Source organism: Rousettus aegyptiacus, unplaced genomic scaffold (assembly GCF_014176215.1).
Source record: "Rousettus aegyptiacus isolate mRouAeg1 unplaced genomic scaffold, mRouAeg1.p scaffold_m13_p_11, whole genome shotgun sequence".
NCBI lineage: Eukaryota > Metazoa > Chordata > Mammalia > Chiroptera > Pteropodidae > Rousettus > Rousettus aegyptiacus.
In genome coordinates this window covers 80067841-80086357 of record NW_023416286.1, presented here as the reverse complement: position 1 = coordinate 80086357, position 18517 = coordinate 80067841, and the positions used below count along the sequence as shown (strand labels likewise).

The 18517-nt window shown below is 34.4% G+C and overlaps 1 protein-coding gene across 6 annotated transcripts in view; it reads right to left on the bottom strand.

Moving 5' to 3' along the window:
- The window catches only part of PCDH9 (protocadherin 9), an 808726-nt gene that overhangs the window by 292239 nt on the left and 497970 nt on the right, over positions 1 to 18517 (bottom strand). The window lies entirely within an intron of this gene.

Sequence of the window (18517 nt, the reverse complement as noted above, 5' to 3'; positions counted from 1 at the left end):
TTACAAAACATGAGTCTTTTAGATAATGAAAGGATTACTAAAAAATGTGTCAGATCTGTCAGTATTGATAACAGAAGAGAATCTGATCTAGTATCCAGGATTTAAGAATTCGTCTCAGGTAGTTTTATCAGTCTTAACAAAAGAGGCGATGGGTATCTCTTTAGCATTTCCTTCCGTTAATAATTCTCACTACAAAATAAGACTTGTAAAACTAAAATAGGCTATATTTTAAGTACCTAGTACATTTTAGAAGGTAGCCCTGCTTTTATATAGTTTAAACATTCACTTTCTCTCTCACACACACACACACTTTAACCTCCCATTGTATATGGCTGAACAGGCACATGATCATAATTACCTAGTAAGAATGAAAACTAGTAATTCAAGGCTTTAGCGGACAGATCATGTTATTCCAAGTTAGAGAATGAAACACAAATAGAGGGGTTGAAGAAGCCATCTGTATAAACCCCCAAGAAATATTCTTACTGCACAATAAGGTTATTTTAAAGGCCTAATGAAGGATTGTTAATTTGCACCTAAAATGTGGTATAATCTGTTTCGATTGATCTTGTATCACACGTTGCAGTTTGATTTTATTTATTTAACTTTTCGGTTTTATTTTTGTCATATAAAAAACAAAGTTAAAAATCTTTTTTAGAAGCAATGAAAGAGTAGGAAGATCTTTGAACTAGTCCTAGAACATGTAATACATATTTATCACTGGCAGCCCATGGATTACAATTAAATCTGAATCACTCATCATGTCTTTTTCAGCAAAAATAAAGAAAATAGCAATGTGGATGACACTCCTGGAAAAAGAGCCTCTTTCTAGTTGATAATTCATATGATTTACATATGGAGATAGTCACCAAACTGTTAATTAGCATGGGAGTCACCGTGTTAAAAAAACTCAATCCTCATGAGCGTGTTAATGGGGGACGAATTTGTAGGGAGAAGGTGAAGAGTGGGACATAGTTTTCAAAACATAGATAAAGATTCAAGTTACACTTAGAGGATAAGGAAATGTGTGTGTCCAGGCACAGAACATGACAAGGATACTATCGACCGAATACTGAATTATATCTTCCTGTAAACGTGACACATATGGAGGACTGTTTTCCAGAATGAGGAGGGAGGAAGCAGTGTGGGTAGGGAAGCAGCTGCCTTTGGTCATATATAGTACGCACACACGCGCACACACACACACACACGCACATGCACAAAAAGGCATCCTTGGAATTTCATCTGAAATCTTAGACTCACTGGTAAATGATCTGCAAGGTGATGGAAGGGTAGATAGATAAATTGATATAAGATGACTACCTTCAAAACCATTGTCTCTATTAATCATCAAACTAAAAAAAACATTACTAAGAACTTCATTTATCCCTTGTAATTATATTATGAAAAACACTTGTGTTTTTAAACACAAGCATTTTCTACCTTTGTCTCCTTTTAGTTCTCATATGACCAAAGAAAATATTGTTGGCGGTTGAAAAATTTTTATTAGAAATGTGTGATAGTCAAGTCGTGTATATTTTTTTCAGAGTAAGTTAAGAAGAAAATAAGGATACTTTAAAAAATATAGATACAACATATACATAAATTTGTGTGTGTGTGTATTTACATGTATCTATGATATAAAACTCATGCACAAACTCTAATATAGACAGACTACACATATTTAAGAATATGAAATTTTTCTATTTTTACACAAGGAATTTGTCAAAGATATCTGAGATCTTTGCTTAATTTACTAATGTTGAAAATAAAATCCAAACTTTATTAATTGAATCTGAGAAAACCTGAATTAATTTAGTCAAATATCAATACCACAAGTTACATTTCCCAGTCTCTTCATGGTAATATTTAGTGCCATGTAATATATAGCTTTTCTTGGTGACAAAAAATTACTCGTTTAGCAATGATATGTCATTGAGCGTAGAATCCATCATATAAAATTGTAATTCTGAGAAAATGTTGTAAAATAAATCAAAATTGGATAAAACATTTATTTAATTATTTCAACAAAAAGGTACTTAAAAATCTAAATAGTATAGCATTGATACCACTATGTTTAAAAAAAAAAAAATTGGAGTTTGTACTTTTGAATTTTTTTGAAGGCCTGCATTACATTATATTGCAAGTCTCAAGGTGCCAACAGGATCATAATCTTTGCTTTTTATGATATAATTTTACTTTTGGAAACAACTAAACACCATCTGTAGTAATAATAGCATTTAAAAAAGGAGAGATCACCAAGTAGTGTGGCACATTTTTTAATGTCTTAAAAATTATCTTTGAGGACCATTACAAAAGAGGAGTTCAAAAATATTTTGAAGCATGACATATTAAATGTAGAAACAAAAAAGACCAAATTTGAAAGACAGCTCTCAACTAAGTGCATAGTTTCTGTCCTTTAGACAAAGATCCCTCTTGACTTTATTCTTGGCTTACATGTAAGAATGTTCTTTTTTGGATCATAAATTTAGAAAGAATGGTGAAGGCAGTATGGCATCAGAGAATGAGATGAATGATGGACTTCATAAGAGGTTTTGAATTACAGAAATCTGAGAAAAAGCTTACAAAACAAGTTTGCTACATATGTATTGAGCAGTAACATTTCGATATGAAAATCATATCAAAATATTTTTGAAAGTATTAATAAGCATTATTCAGTAGAGTGTTAAACACTGATGTCCTGATAAGCTAGTGAAAAGTGTTTTAAGTCTCTAGTGCTTTGAAAAATGTAATATGTGACTACCTACTCCGCTCTGCTAGAATCAGATGCCTTATAAAGATCTTAAGAAAACAGAGAAACTACCCAGTAGGAATAAACATGAGTAAAATTTTAAATCTCTTTTCTCCTAGGTAGATTGGCCTTTGTTCTGAACAAAGTAGCTGGACTTTATTTCTAAGAAATATTTACCTATTATCGCAGACTGCCACTGAGACTTTGAGCATGATATTTGAAACAAAAATTACACCTACATCTCAGTGATAATCATTACTTGCCCTCTGGCTCTTAGTCTTTCCTTTGAAAACAGTACCCAGTCACCAATTTCAGTTATTTGTGAAGTAAGGATAAGTTATTTTCCTCGAAAAAAGTATAAAATTCAAAAATATGTCAAGAACTTCTGTGTGACAAAGCTTCTGTAGATTTAAGTAGCATCTCTACAATAATGAGATGTACTTAGGAAAATGTTGTTACTTTCAAAGAGACAAAACTCCCAAATATTGTGTTCCAAATGTGAACACAGTAATCCAGATGATCCAAAATTCTTAGCAATATTTTTTTGAAGATAAGAAAGTAAACATTTGTAAATCCATTTGACTCTAAGATCCAATGTATGTGCCCAGAAATTTCTTCTAATTTCTATCTTGGGGAAAAACAGAAAGATGGTTTCAGAATGAAACATTTACAAAATTTTCCACACCAGAGGTAACTTACTACGTGATACAAGTTGGCCTGTGCATTAGAATTTAAGAACAGTCTACATTTTTAAAAAATACATATATTAAATTTCTTAAAGCTTATATTTAAGATCGTGAAAGTCAGGAATATACTATCCTATGTACATAATGTTAAGGATGATGAACAAATTGCTAGTCTTAAATGAATTATTTGCAATGAAATTATTGTTGTGAATAATTGTTTAAACGTGTAGACGAAATAAAATGTATCATTAAATATTCGAAAGAAAAAAGATAAAGAAAATACTTTATCTAGGATATAAAAAGATCAGAACATAAAGCACTACACTAATGTAAACTATGGCCTTTAGTGAATAATAATACATCAATACCATTCATTAATTGTAACAGATATACCAAACCATGCAAGATATAAATAGGAAAAATTGTTCAAGAAGAGAAAATTTATAGTACCTCTGTACTTTGAGCATAATTTTTTTTATAAACCTAAACTCTAAAATAAAGTTTACTTTAAAAAAATGAAGGACTAAACAGGGATAGGAGGTAGACAAAGACTTTTGTAGTTGAAGTGAAAGAGTTCAGACCATTTTCAGGGAATTTAAAAAATAGTGCTGTTCTATATTATGTTGAATTTTATTTCTATTGTATGTGTGTGTGACATGTAAGTACTCATGTATTAGCATTCTTATATTTAGCCCTGATTGGTTCTTTTTAAATTATAAATAAAAGTTCTATATTTGTATAATTATATCCATTTCAAAAATAATTCTGTATGCATAAATTTGTGATTGTCGTCTACAGCTGTCCTTTGTTTCTTTTCAAAAAATTTCGAACAGCATAAACTTTTAAAGGTTCTCCATTAAACACACATTTAGTTTGTATTTTACAATTGCATAAATGAAATTTGACACTTACTTCTAGGGACATATTTCAGAGAGTTAATTCCATGAAGATGAAATAAAATGTTCCTCATATCAGAAAATAATTCTGAGCTAGTCCATGTCCTAACCTGACAGATGGAAGAAGATAGATAATGGTACTTTGGGAATTAAGGAATTACCTTTCCTGGAATAGATCACAGAGCTTAATGTCTACAGAAGACATCTTATCTTAGGTTCCACAGACTGAAAAAGCACACAGAGAATGCAGTTCAGTTACCTTGTTTGATCACTAACTTTTCACAGATATGAAAATCTAGGATATTTTCATTGGAACTGCAGTTTGGGTGATAACCGATTAGACATGGCAGCTAACCAATTTTAGTTCCTGGGAAACTCTGATAGAGGAAGTGTTTTCAGTGCAAGGGCATGATCATTTGACTCCCACACACACACAATCTCTTCTAATGTCTATAGGTCAATATTGTTAGAACAAAATGTAACACCATAGTGTTTCCGACAGAAGAAGAAAATTTAAAATTAACGCCTGGCGATGTAAATCTGTGTTAGCGATATAAGTTAACAACAACAACAACAAAAAACCTAGCAACTTAGTCTATTCACTAACTTCATTACCAGCTTTCAAACTGCATGCAAGAGATGTGCATATCAACAAAATAGAGTAAAAGAAAAAGTATCTAAATTATAAATACTCATTGGACAGTTTCAAAACTATACCATTAGAAGAATTTGTAAATGTGGAGAACACATGCTAAGATAGAATGGCTTAATATTTAAGAAATTTTCTAGAGCTCCTTACTCAGTTATTCCACAAAAACTATTAACTGCCTACGTCCTACTACATAGATGCTCCTCTTAGATTCTGAGGAGACTGTCGATTGAACGTGTCAGTCTCTCCACTCATAAGGCTTAAAATATGGTAAGTGAGATGGACTGGAACAAGTAGTTACAAATGTGTTAGATATCATGAAGGAGAAATTTAGGGTGCAATAAAGTATATAACAGAAGGATCCAACTCACCCAGGGAAGTTTCCCAATAGGGATATGGCAGCTCCTACATGACTAGTTGGCAGACATTGAGAGGGTATAATTTCTAGTCCTACTAGCTCACAATTCCAGGCCAAAAAATAAATATGAAATAACTCTATAGAAGTAGACTCATGTACTTTTTCTGCTTTCTTCTGTGAAACACAAATTGATATTCCCTAAATAAAGCTAACAGTAAAAATTCTAGATGCTGTTGTGGTACGTTTCCTAATGCGTCTGAGAATCTCTTGATTTTTACTGCTTCCACTTAAATGGAGTAACATAAGCATGAATATAGTGATGTTTATCTTTTCAGGATTTAATTTTTAGGTACCAATAATGCTGGGTACTCAATAATGGTTCCTTGATATATCCTTTATTGTTTGTTCCAGATTTCTTTAGAAAGTTTGCATTTTCAGCTTATTATCGAGACCTATGTTTAAATCATACATGAAGAAAATTATGACCAAGTAGAAATGCCTAAAAGTCAGAAACTATATCTTATTTGACTTGTTATACCTAGCACCTAGTATTGTCCTTAGGTACTGACAGGCACTCAAAATATGTATTCAATGAAAACATATAGTAATATACATAATCACAAAGGTTTATTTTCCTTTATGACTAGCTTGCTTGAGTTTAAATATGAAAAGAAAAAAAAAACAACTATTTGGACAATAATATTGAAAATTTACCCAAGTTGACAGATGGGGGAAAAAAGATAAGCAGATAATCCATACATTTTTTAAATAATTAAAAAAGCATATATAAATGCAAGTTAAATTGACTCTATAGAAGTGTTGATTATCTCAACAGATTTTTCCCCTGCTTTAATTCTGAAGGCCATTCGACAAGCTGTATTCCTGGCATACAATATCTTCCTCTCTGGGAACTATAGGGAACTCCGTCTTCTGAGAGAAAATACAGAATCACAGCCTGAATCTCAGCATTCAAAACCAGCAGTTAAACCCAATGAGTAATTCCTGACAAATGATAAAATTCAGTTGTCCAATCACTGGTTAGCAAAAAAATAATAACAAGGAATGAAAAGAGGTAGTGCCTTTAAGCTTTTCTTCATTTTCACATGCAGAAAATATTTAAAATGTGAGGAATTTTAAAAAAACAAAATTTGATTTCTTAAAGAATTTTTGAATGCTATGAGATGCTGGAATAAAGTAACGTCAGCAAGAAATTTTTTCACACAATCTTCTTAATGTGATTTTTCTTTATAAAAAGTTGGTCCTTTAAAAATATTTAGTTTAGATATTTTGAAAATTATAATGCATTTGGAAATATAAGCCACTCTGACCATAAAATGATTGATCAGGAAATATATATTCATGATAAACGTTAAGGTAAATAATGCTCAGAAACAATATAAAATCCTTAAATAATTACATTAAAATTAGGTATTACATAAATCTCTTGCTTAGATGAATAATTTGTTCCAATGTCAATTTGTAAATGCATTTGACACAGAAGGAATGATGACTTTTGCTGGAATCAAAAAATATCCTAAAATGTATTTACTCCTAATAATGTTTAATTTCATATTGCAATGATTAATCAGAGTGAATGACTTTATTTTCTGCTGTTTTGACTACAAGAAATGATCTCCTCTGTTTTTATCCTATTATAAGGATCATTACAAAAATGGGAGACAATTAACACTGAGTTTAATGCCTGAATGCTATAGAGCTGAAGTAATTGCACTCAAGGTCTGCTAACTTTTTAATCAGGCATTTGGTTGCAAGCTGCTCGCAATTGATTCTGAGAGAACTAACACTATCTAAGGAGGAAAGCAGGTGTGCCAGAAAAGCAGGCATGTTGGCAAAACAAATGAAAGATTTTAAAAGGAAAAGAAACAAAAAAAGCAAAGACCAAAGCAAAATTCTTGTCAGCAGGCCATTTACTTGGCTCAGCCTGTTACTGAACAAAGCCAGTTGTGTGCACAAGCATAGCTTGTGGAAGCCCCACCGACCTAACTGCTTTCAAAGTGTAATATTAAAGATTAAAAGTGAGGAGCCCTGTCCATCCTAATTGTGAGCGAACTGAGTTAATTAACAGAGAAGGCTTAAAATTTCCATATTCAGTAGAGTTAAGACACCATCATAGGTTTCTGGAATTACATTCTAATTAGGTAAGTTCCCGCTTCTTTGCATTCAGGATACTCTGAAAAAACAAATTTGGTTAGGTACTCTGTTCTCTTTAAAAAAAAAAAAAAAAATTCTACACTTTTCTTCTGAAAGCTAATGATATATATATTTTCTTATATTTTCTTTCTTTAATAAGTGCATTCTCCTACTGGGAAAGTGACTCTTTCTGGGCTCGTTGCACAAATTCGAGGTACATGTTTGTATTGCTTAAGAGCAGGGGGTGGTGGAGAGGGCCACTTAAAAAATCCCCTCCTCTCTAGTCCCTTGAAAGGGAAGCTTCCAAATTAATAATCCTGTGACAGTGCTTTCCACAAACAGGAGAACAATCTGATGAAAAGCAGACAAACAGTTATAAAATCTCAAGTTTTAGGTTTTTTTGGTGTTTAGGTCCACCATAGCTCTCCCTTTACACAGAGAGTGGAAAACGAATGGCAGATTTGATCATTTACCTGGTGAATTCCAAGTCAGTTGCTACAGCTTTCTGGAATCCCCAAAAGGAAGCAAGAGCATTTGATCATTTAAGGAAGAGTACAGAGCAGAACTACCTCTTGCTCCAGAAGAGCAAGACAAAGTAGGAAGACTAAGACAAAGAAAACAGAAAGGATCTTCCTCAAGCAAAGTCCTCTGTGCATTTTAATTACACTGTATGCCTGGGCCACCAGGCACCTTACATCAGAATTTGTTAGGAGGTCTCAGAATAAAGTACATAGAGATAACGAATAGAAAATGTGAGAGCCATTTACATGAGTTTCTACTCCAGCTCCAAACAAATTATGGAAGATGCAGCTTATTTATTTGGATCATTTTAGCTTTCAATGAGCTCTCCCTTTGCCTCTCCTACTGTAAACAGCTCTCACTAAGTCACTGCAGCATCTGCTGTTTCTCGGTGAAGGGGCTAATCCAAATGAAAGAAAGGCACCAGGCATCTGTTCACCTGCACTAGAGTCTCCTAATCGTATGGGACCCTCGCATGGCCATGACCTGGAGCATTTCAGGAGGAATGCTAAGTGGGAGGAGGACAAAAAGACTGGCAGACGACTAGCCCCTGGGCGGCTCAGATTACATCACAAGGGTGGCTGTTGCCAGATTACCTATGAACTTTCTGACTCTAAGTGTGACTTGAAACAAAATTCTCATTCTTTGTGCGTAACTTGACAGAAATTTAAAATCTAGTATTGAAGTAATCCTTTGGAATCCAGTAGCTGTGAATGGGGTAAGTGTGTGCGTGTTTTATGTGTATGTATGTGTTTATTATACTCTAAGAATTTGTGGAAATACCTGCCATACTACCTCCTCCTGCCTGTGGAACAGGGCATTTTGTGAGTGCAAAGTATCACCGCTTATGTGGATAAGCTGCCTGTTGTGATGTTTGCTACAAGCTTAATGTTAATTTCCCAAAGCCTCCAAGGCTAAGCGCTAAGGAAAATATTGCCTTCGCTAGACTTTGATTGTTGCATTTTTTTCTGTTGAGCAATCTTAGTTTTCTCGAGTTATTTATAACAAATAAATTCGTTTTGGGAAACAACAGAATAAGTTCTAATTCCTCAACTATATAAAAAAAATTATGTTAGTTTAAGAAGTACCTTTAATTTTTAAAGATCATTCATTCGTTACAGGCCACAGATTAAACTGTAGAATAAGCAATTATTAAGTGTAATGTTTGGTCATGATCCTTTATTGGTTAATGCACTTTTTATTTCCATATCTTTTCTCATTACATTCATGAATATGTGTACATATAGTTACCAATTTCACCACTTTTCTTTTTTTTTTAATTTCTCCTGTTTTATTTATTTATTTATTTACTTACTTAATTTATTATTATTTATGCCTGCAGCAGCTGGTTTTCCTAGGTGGTCTCCCATCCAAGCACTAACCAGGCCCGACCCTGCTTTGCTTCCAAGATCAGACATCGGGTTTGGCCATAGACCATGGGCGGTAGCTCCACTGGGATGCAAACCCAGGACCTTCTGTGTGTAAAGCAGACGTGCTAACCACTACACTATGGAACCACATCCTCATCACTTTTCTATACTATTAACAGGACCTATTTTTAAATTTAAAACAGTGAAATCATTATGTCTCATGAACACAATTTAATTATCCATTTGTTTATTCACAATATTTCCTTAAAAATGTATACATACATTCTAGATTCAGGATTTGTCTATAATCAATGTGCTAAGAATATTAAATTATAATTTAATTGTCAGCATTGCTTTCTCAATAATTCATACAATAATGGAATTCTGTACTTGGAAATATATGGCTTCTCAGATCTGAGGAAATATTATGTTAGTTTCCAAGAGAAGGAAGAAAGTGGAACTAATTTTTCTGAGCATTTATTGTTTTTTTCTGGCTACTATACCAGGTGCTTTTCACTAATGATATATTCAGCAAAGACTTGAGAACTAGAGACTTCTTTCAGCAAAGAAGGAAACAAACTTAGAGAGATTCAGTGACTAACTTGCCTCAGGTCATACTTTTAAAGTATAAAGGTCAATTCTTGTTACTTGCACATACCCTCTCCTTTGCAAGAAACAAAACAAACGCACACACCCTAAATTGTCCCAAATGATGGGAAAAGTGACTACATTTTATAAAAAAATGACACACAAAAGAATAGAAAATAGCCTAATCAATGACAAATCGCCTCCTCTTCCACTAGTTCACAAGCACCATAAAGACAGAATCATGTGTGTTTTACTGTGAGAGAATCTCTAGCTTTAGAAGTATTGACCGAGTCAGAATTTCAGTCCCAAAGTCTTATTTTGTGCATCTACTAGTCATCGATAAAGTGGTCTAACACCTTCAGACTCAATTGTAAGTCTATGTTTGGCATTCCATGGGGAGAACCACTGTTCGAAGTTATTCTAGAACAACTTATGGAAAAATAACAGCTCTAAAACAGACCTTGGAACTTTTGAAACCAGCTGCAGTTCGAGGTGGATATAGTATATTTCATGTGTTAGGCAAAAGAAGCAGAGAAAACAGTTTGCTTATTCTTTAGCTAGGTTTTAATTTTCTACTCCCATTCTAAACACATACGTCTTGCTGCATTTTCCCTGAGAGATTTTAAAACATTTCTTACTGTTCCTGCTGTACCCACCCCCGCTTTCCTGCTCTCTGCCTGTACTCTTCTCTCTCTCTTCTTTTATTTTCAACTTAACTCCACCTATAGAATCATTAGAAATGTTATCTAACTTCTGCCACAAGGTAAAATGATTTGGGAGGAGGGTATCTATTTTAGTTTTTTTCCTAAAACTAGTAAATGGGCAAGTGATCAGAAAGAGTGGAATGTAACCAGTAAGTGCAGAGCAAATATGACAGCATTTAAGATGCCATTGTTTTTTGCCTGTGCCTAAAAAAGACTATTAACTACTGGAGGATTCTAAAGTACTCTCCCTGAGAAGTTGTGTTTAAATCTTTCCAATGTTCAGAGCCAGATAAAAAATTTTCAGTCTCTCTGTGTCTCTGTGTCTCTATCTCTGTCTCAGTCTCTCTGTCTCTGTCTCTCTGTCTCTCTGTTTCTCTGTCTCTCTCTCTCTCTAGCTTTTCTTTGTGAGTTGAAAATGATAAGATACCACCATGTAGTTGAGCAAACCATAAACGGTTAGGGCTTGGAATGTGGAAGAAGAATATTGTAGGAAGAGAAACTTTCTAGCCTGATAAGTACTCCTTGGAAAAGTGACACCATTTATTTTATCCAGAAGCACCAACTTTCATCCACCTGGAGACTTAAAAGCTGTCCTGGCTACCAGCAGTATATAGAGTGAGGTCTTTACTTCTGCACCCCTTTCAAACTTGAGTTTCCTTTTTTGCTGTCATCGGCCTTATTAATTAATCATTTCACTGTCTGAGTAATAAGGCAGGGTTTAGGTAAGGGGCCTTCAAATACGGATAAAGAGATATGTTCAAATATTGATTTCTGATTTATCCAACTGATTATGGTATCCAGCCTACTCATATATCTGACTTCAAATGCCCCCACAATTTACATGTAAAACCTTTTTAAAGCAAAGAACATATTTTCTGTAGTATATTAATAGTAGTTTATTATGAATACTGAAATGTCAAGTAATACAAAGTATTAATTAAAAATAATTATTCAAAATAGGATATCAGTTAAAAAATTAAAATATAAACAAAATAGTGAAAAATTAAGCCCATACGTGAACCTTTACTTGTGTGTGTGTGTGTGTGTGTGTGTGTGTGTGTGTGTGTGTGTGGAGAAGTCTGGTAATATGCTGGTTTAACTATAGGCATAATTACGGCACCACTTCCTATTTCCTTTAAGAGGAAATAAGAATTAAGAACTAGGATTTCAAGATGAAGACTCTTATCTCTTGTAGAAAGTTAACTTAGCATTTCTCTCTCCCTGGCTGGTGCTGCAGAACTGAGATAACTCTGAAATCTGACACTTCGATATGAGATTTAGTGCCAGGAGGATGAGTGTCCTTCACTTTGATCTTTACTTCCAGGAACTAACTTTAAGTGACACTTCTTATTACTTCTCACCAGCTCTTCCCCAAAGCTCCCTGCCTTTCACAAGTTGTGAACGAGAACTCTGACTGATGGCATCGATATTGTCTGCTGAGTATCGGTTTGTTTTGGATGTGCAGTTTCAGGATCTTTTACTAATTAAAATTGCTTCACCACTGAGAGGTCCCCTGAGGTTTACCTTTGTTTATCTGGGTTAGATCATGAACTCATGGCTGAATCAACCCTAGGACCATAATTTGTTGCTAATTTAAGAGAAAAGTTTAGAATAAATTGATAAAATTGCAATTAGGTTCATCAAAAACTAAATAAATGCATATGCAGATATACAAACTGATACCAGAAGGTGAATCCTATCTATGAACTAGTGGGGCTGTATGAGCAACTTTCAGCTATGCTATTTATAAAGGGGGAAGGCTGGAGTTTGAACAAACTTCATTTTCTGGTTGATTTATACTCACAACACATAGTATTGGAGTTCTGATAGCATAGACCTTTGGCATTAATTTACATACAATCTTTAGGGTATAGTCACTCAAAGCCAACAACAACAACAAAAAAAAGTATTTAAAGATAAGACTTAAAAAGAACTAGACAATACATGATTCAAAGGCAAGGTGGGAAACAGGACTTTAAAGTCAAGTGGAACAGGGTGGATGGGTAGATGAAGGATCAATGGGTAGAGGAAGGAGATGGCAAAAGGCTCTGGTCTGGTCTCTCTAGCTCAGTACTGGTCAAGGCTAAACAAGAGAAGACAAAGGAAGTAAGACTGAAATAATTCAGTTCCAAAACATGGTGTGTTATGTGAAAAGTAGTAAGGGAAACTATGAGAGAGGGAATTACTGGCTAAGATGACTGACTTGAAACGCTTCTACTTTAGATTTCAATTGCCATGTTATTTTCTATAACCATGGAATGTCAAGAATTCACTTATATTTTTAAAATAATTTATGATATTGTATATTTAACATTAAGAGACACATTCCATTGCTTTTTTCCTTCACCTTTTTTTTTTTTGACAAACTGGTCTCTATAGGAGAATCTTAACAATCATGCGAAGGGAAGTAAAGAAAAAATATATACAAGTAAGTTGTCGTATTCTTGGTTAGATTGTAGCAACTAATGATATTTTTAAAAAGTTTTCCCAGATTTCTTATTTTACCGAGGAGATTGGTGTCCTAGGATATTTAAAATTAAGGTGTCTATTTATCCAAAGCAAATAAAAAAAAAAAACAACAACTCTTTAATTATTACTATTATTCTATTGCTCTAAAGGCAGCAGGATTCTTCCAAATGTCAGTGGAAAAAAAAAAAAAAATCTGGGCAGAACCTGACAGCATGAAAGAAAAAGGCTGCTGAATTAGCAGTGTGTGATAAGCCTTGGGGAACAGAGCATATATTATCGTCTTTGGTAGTCAGTGACAAAAAGAGATTTGAGAAATAAAGATGAAAGTTTTCATAACTATGCAAGCATCTTTGCTAACATAGAAAAGTGGCTTATATCCTAAAATATGTAAATTATTTTTCACAGAATAAATGAATATGCATATGCATTTTTCTGCAAACACCTTGGCACCACTGACCTATAAATTATTACTGTATCTTCTGATACATGAACTAGATTCGTAGAAAGAATCTAGGCATGAGAATCAGTTAATCCTTAGCTTCTTTATCCTAAGATCCTGTCCCTTTCAAATAAAAGTTTCACTCTGGTTTATTCTGTAATTCATAATTCCCTATTGTAAATTAGAGTTGTGTACATGTCTTGAGAGCTCCATAAAATCCTTTTTTAGGTAGAGCTTGATCTAAAATGAGGCGTATGCAAAAGATTCTTACACTAGGCCAGACTCTCATCTTGCTCTGCATCCCACAGTGCTCATTCAAGTGAAGAGGCATCTTTGAAGGCAATTGGAGCTTCTTGCTTGGCTGAACACCATGGAGCTGGGAGCAAGATAAAAAAGAACCACGACTTTCAACTGTAATTCTGCTAGCAGGACACACTGAATCCATCCAACCAGACCACTGTGGGATAAGTTCACTAGTCCCTTAGCTGCATAAAAAATACTATCTGGTCTAATTGGCCAGTAGTAATTTCTATTTAAAAATGAGAAAACTGTCTCTAAACATGTCGAAGGTTTATTTAATTGGAATTCTCTTCTGAATAATTTGCTTGCATGCATATTTATAGCCCATGCAATTTTTATCTGTGATGGTATAAAGACAAATAAGGAATTTCTTTTATAGAGTTGCCATGAAAAGAACTTATAGTGATGCCACCAGATCAAGAGGACATTAGTGGCAGTTTGTTATGACTTCTGGGAAAGCTGGAGGCTGAACGTGGACAATCTCATCCTGCAATCAGCAATTTTTAGATCTCTTCTCAAATAGCTGCTTTTTCTTTGAAAATAAAGATTCAAATATCTCATCTAATACCTATTAAATAAAAAAATTAATGATTCAGTCAAGTGATTCAGATAGATCCTAAAGGTCAGGAACTGCCACTCTAAATAATATTATGACTCCTAAAAACTATGAAGTCCAAGAAAGAATTCATTTTTAAAGTTTACTTTCTAAAAGGAGAAATGTGACTTATTCCTCCTTTAAACCATAATCTATATTCCCCATGAAAAATAATATGCTTAGAGAGGCTGGCATAGTTATAAACATTTTTTAGCTTTCTTGTGTCTTCTCTGCAATGTATCTCCTACACACCACATCTTCTATATTCTTGCTTTCACTATCTTTCTTTATTTAAGCACTTCTACCCTCTTAGCTGGACTATTTCTAAGGTTTATTCCTGTTCCTGCTTCCAGTGTCTCTCCCTTACAAGATAAATATACCTGTAATCTTCCTGAGGTACAAGCAAAATATACAATGTCTTACCAGTCTCTACATAATACAATGTAGCCTTCTCACTCAAGCTTTGAAACCCTCAGTGGCAAACCCTGGCCAAACTGTCCACTTTGTTCTATCATTTTCCTTTACCAACATTACACTTGTGCCTAAATAGAAAGCTGACTACATTCCTGATGATGTTCTATATTTTACTAGTTCTATATTTTCCCCTTTATTATTCTCTCATCCTGTTAGATACACCTATATTGCCCAAATCTTGCCAGTTCATTAAGTACCATATCAAAATCTGCTTCTATAAGGAAGACTTCCTTGATGTCCCTGATTTATATTATTTCTGCCTCCTATAAACTTCTTTTTTCTCTGTTGTTGCTGTACATTTTTTAATGTACCTCTGGGGCACTTGGCATAGTCTGACTATTATTTATGTGGTTATTTTATGTCTGGTTCTGTCCTCTACATGTGCTTTCTCCTTGTATATGCTCAATATAATTTTAAATTGAATTATTGATATAAATTCATTTAAGCTAACACTTGCATCATTCACGGAAGAGTAAATGCATGCTGGCAGAATTGATTTACTTATGGCTTTGAGAAATATTAGATCAGGGTAGGGAAGTATTCCCCACTAAGGGTGAGTAATGAAATGCTGTTTCAAAGCCATCCACTAAAGAGGGACATGGACAGGACCCAAATAACATCAAATAATCAAGCTGATATTTTCTCTTTTAGGCCCATTTTTGGGACCTTGGGTACAGACCTCATATTTCAATGAGTGAAACCAAGAAGGTCGTGGTCAAATTAGAGGCTTGAAGCAAGTGTATAAATAAGGTTGCAAATGAATTCAAAGCTAGGAACTGAGAACCCGGCTGTGTGTGGGTGCAGAAGCTGTGACCAGAAGCCAGACTGAGTCAAAATCAAGGACTGGTAGTCATGACAACAGAGGCACATCCAGAAGTCAGAGCTGGAAGGAAGAGCAGGTCAAACGTGGAACAAGCTGTTGGTCAGAGCAGAGAAATAAGGGCCAGAGCACCAGACTAGGTCGCAGCCAGAAAATGCTCCATGCCACACAGGCTGCAAGAAAGTTCTTACACGAGCCCAGATGGAATTCTGCTGGATGTCTGGTCACGGCTCCAGCTGGCTCAGGGTCCCTTTTGCTCCTCATGCACAGATTCTTCCAACTGGCTTCTGATGTTTTATGGTTTTCTAGCTTTTGGATGCACTTGAAGCAGCCTCACAAAGCTTTTTTTTTGCCAGAAGCTCCATAAGGTGACCCCATTTGTAAAAAATGCCGGAAGTTAAAGGATGGGCTTTTGTTTTAAAACAACCTAGAAAGATACGGTATATCTTTCTATACTCTAATGAAAGAGTTCAAGGATTTTCACCATAGCAGCCAGGCAGATTCCAGAATGAGCTTCCAGGGACAATTGTCCTATAGTGTATCAGAGTCTCCATAGGAAAATACCTATTTCTTTATTGCTATTGATAATGGTGATCAGAGTTTCCTACTCAATCTCTGAGAGTCAGAGATTTTCACGTCACATTAATTACTTCCTAGTCATGCCTGAAATGTATCCATGCTTACTTTGACTTACTATATTCCGGGTATTTGCAAAAGTATTTGAATATATGAAATATCAGTATTATTTTTCAAACAAACCAATGAGCTGAGTTATTATTATTACTCACCTCCTCTTTTATAGTTAAGAAAACTGAAACTTGGATATACTTGTGAACCAAACAAGAATAGGAACCAGAATGTAAAGAAGGAAGCCAAGCTTAGACTCAAAATATAAATAATCCATTTAGGGACACCAAGGTTTAGAACTAGAAAGGGTGACTATCAGCACATTTTACCTCAAAATGTGAGCAGAATAAGCTGAGAAAAGAAAGAGAAAACATCTGGCAAATGGATCTGACTAACAGTGGGTATAATGTGCTCGTGCCTAAGAGAGAGCCTGGATTGATGACTGTGTGGGAAGAAAGCAAGGAGGAGAAAGGATGCAGAGGGAGGGAGGAAGTCAGGGGTGTGTCATCATGTAAGGGTCTCGGCAATCTGTAAAGCACTCATAAATGGGATGGTTTATTACTCATAAGAGCTTTGTCATTCCCAAGCATTTCGGCATTTTATAAAACATCCAAAACAATGGAGATATAAATATACTAGAATAAAAATTTACAAAACGGTTATTTACACTGATCTTGTACTTTGTTTGCTTCATTTTTCCTCAGTGCTTTTTGAAACCCGATGAAATCTCTCCACCAAACTCGTACATGTTTGGGGTTTACAGGAACCCTGGAGTACTGCGACAAGGCCAATGGATCTGGTGGAGCCATGGATCATAGGTTTAAAACTTCAGATTTATAATATGGTATTACTTACTTGCTTGTATATATCCTTCCGAATAATGGAAGTCTGGGCCTCCCTACATGTATGAATGGGCATGCTTGAATTTGTCCTTGTTGCCGTAAAGGACTATCGTGCTATTCCCCTAACTACTTTATTCCTGATAAACAGAACACATATCCAGCACTATGCACAGTGTTGCATTATATTATTATTATATCTTACCAATAAAAGGCAGCTATATCTTGTTTCACAACTAAACGAACTTTAGTATCTGTCTATGTAATATTAACTACTAAATACTGGAGGGGAAAAATCACACAAATATGGTCATGATATGTAGTTTTAAATAACTGTAGCCTTAGCTTGTTCTAAAGATTTATAACCAACAGCAAAACTAAAGGATTATGTATTTCTTTGTACATCTAATTTTACAGTGGAATAAGCACAATGAACAAAATCCACCAAATGATTCGAAAAGATATGAGTTTCAAGAGTTTGGGAATTACGGTTCTTATTTGTCTCCCTGCCTCTCTAGATTCTATAGTATAATTCCTAGAGGCCTATATGCAATCTGTAGGGTGATTATTTTTCCCTGCCTCTTCTTTTAGAACAATTTGAAAAGGTGGGTGAAAGCTACAAAACCCAAACACTGGCAACCTTTTTTAATAATTAAAAACAAAATGTTTTTTTTGTTGGCCTTCAGAAAAAAAAAAAAAAAATGGTGGCATACATGATTTTTGCTGGTCTTCAACAAAACACAGTATGTTTTTTCTAAAATTTGTCTGACTCTCTCCTCGTTTATCTCACCCTACCTGTTTTCCCTTATCAACTCACTACTTCTCTATGATAAAGGTCCTAGGCCTCGAAATACTCATCTTTTTATTATTATTATTATTGTCATTCAACTTTCATTTATTCTCTTAAAAACATGCAATATAAGTCGGTCATGTGTTTGAATTAAGCAAATCATAGTGAGATATTAATTTCTTGGTGAAACGTACATGGTAGCGTGGAGTGGTTGTGGAGAAAGCCCTTTAAGGTTTTTCAGAGCACTGTCTTTCATTGACCAAGTTTTAGAAGCAACTTATTAATAAAAATCACTCCTTCTCTGAAGAATCTTTTCCCCCCTTTCTTTACAAAAACATTTGTTAAGCATTAACCACCCATAAGTTAGGTTATTTTTAATGAAGAAACAATTTGTATTCTTTGCTCACATTTTTTTAAGTTAGTGTATTTAATAGGGTTTACTCTCTCATAGTAGTATTATGGCCTCATATTTGTTTCAGTAATTTTTGCCT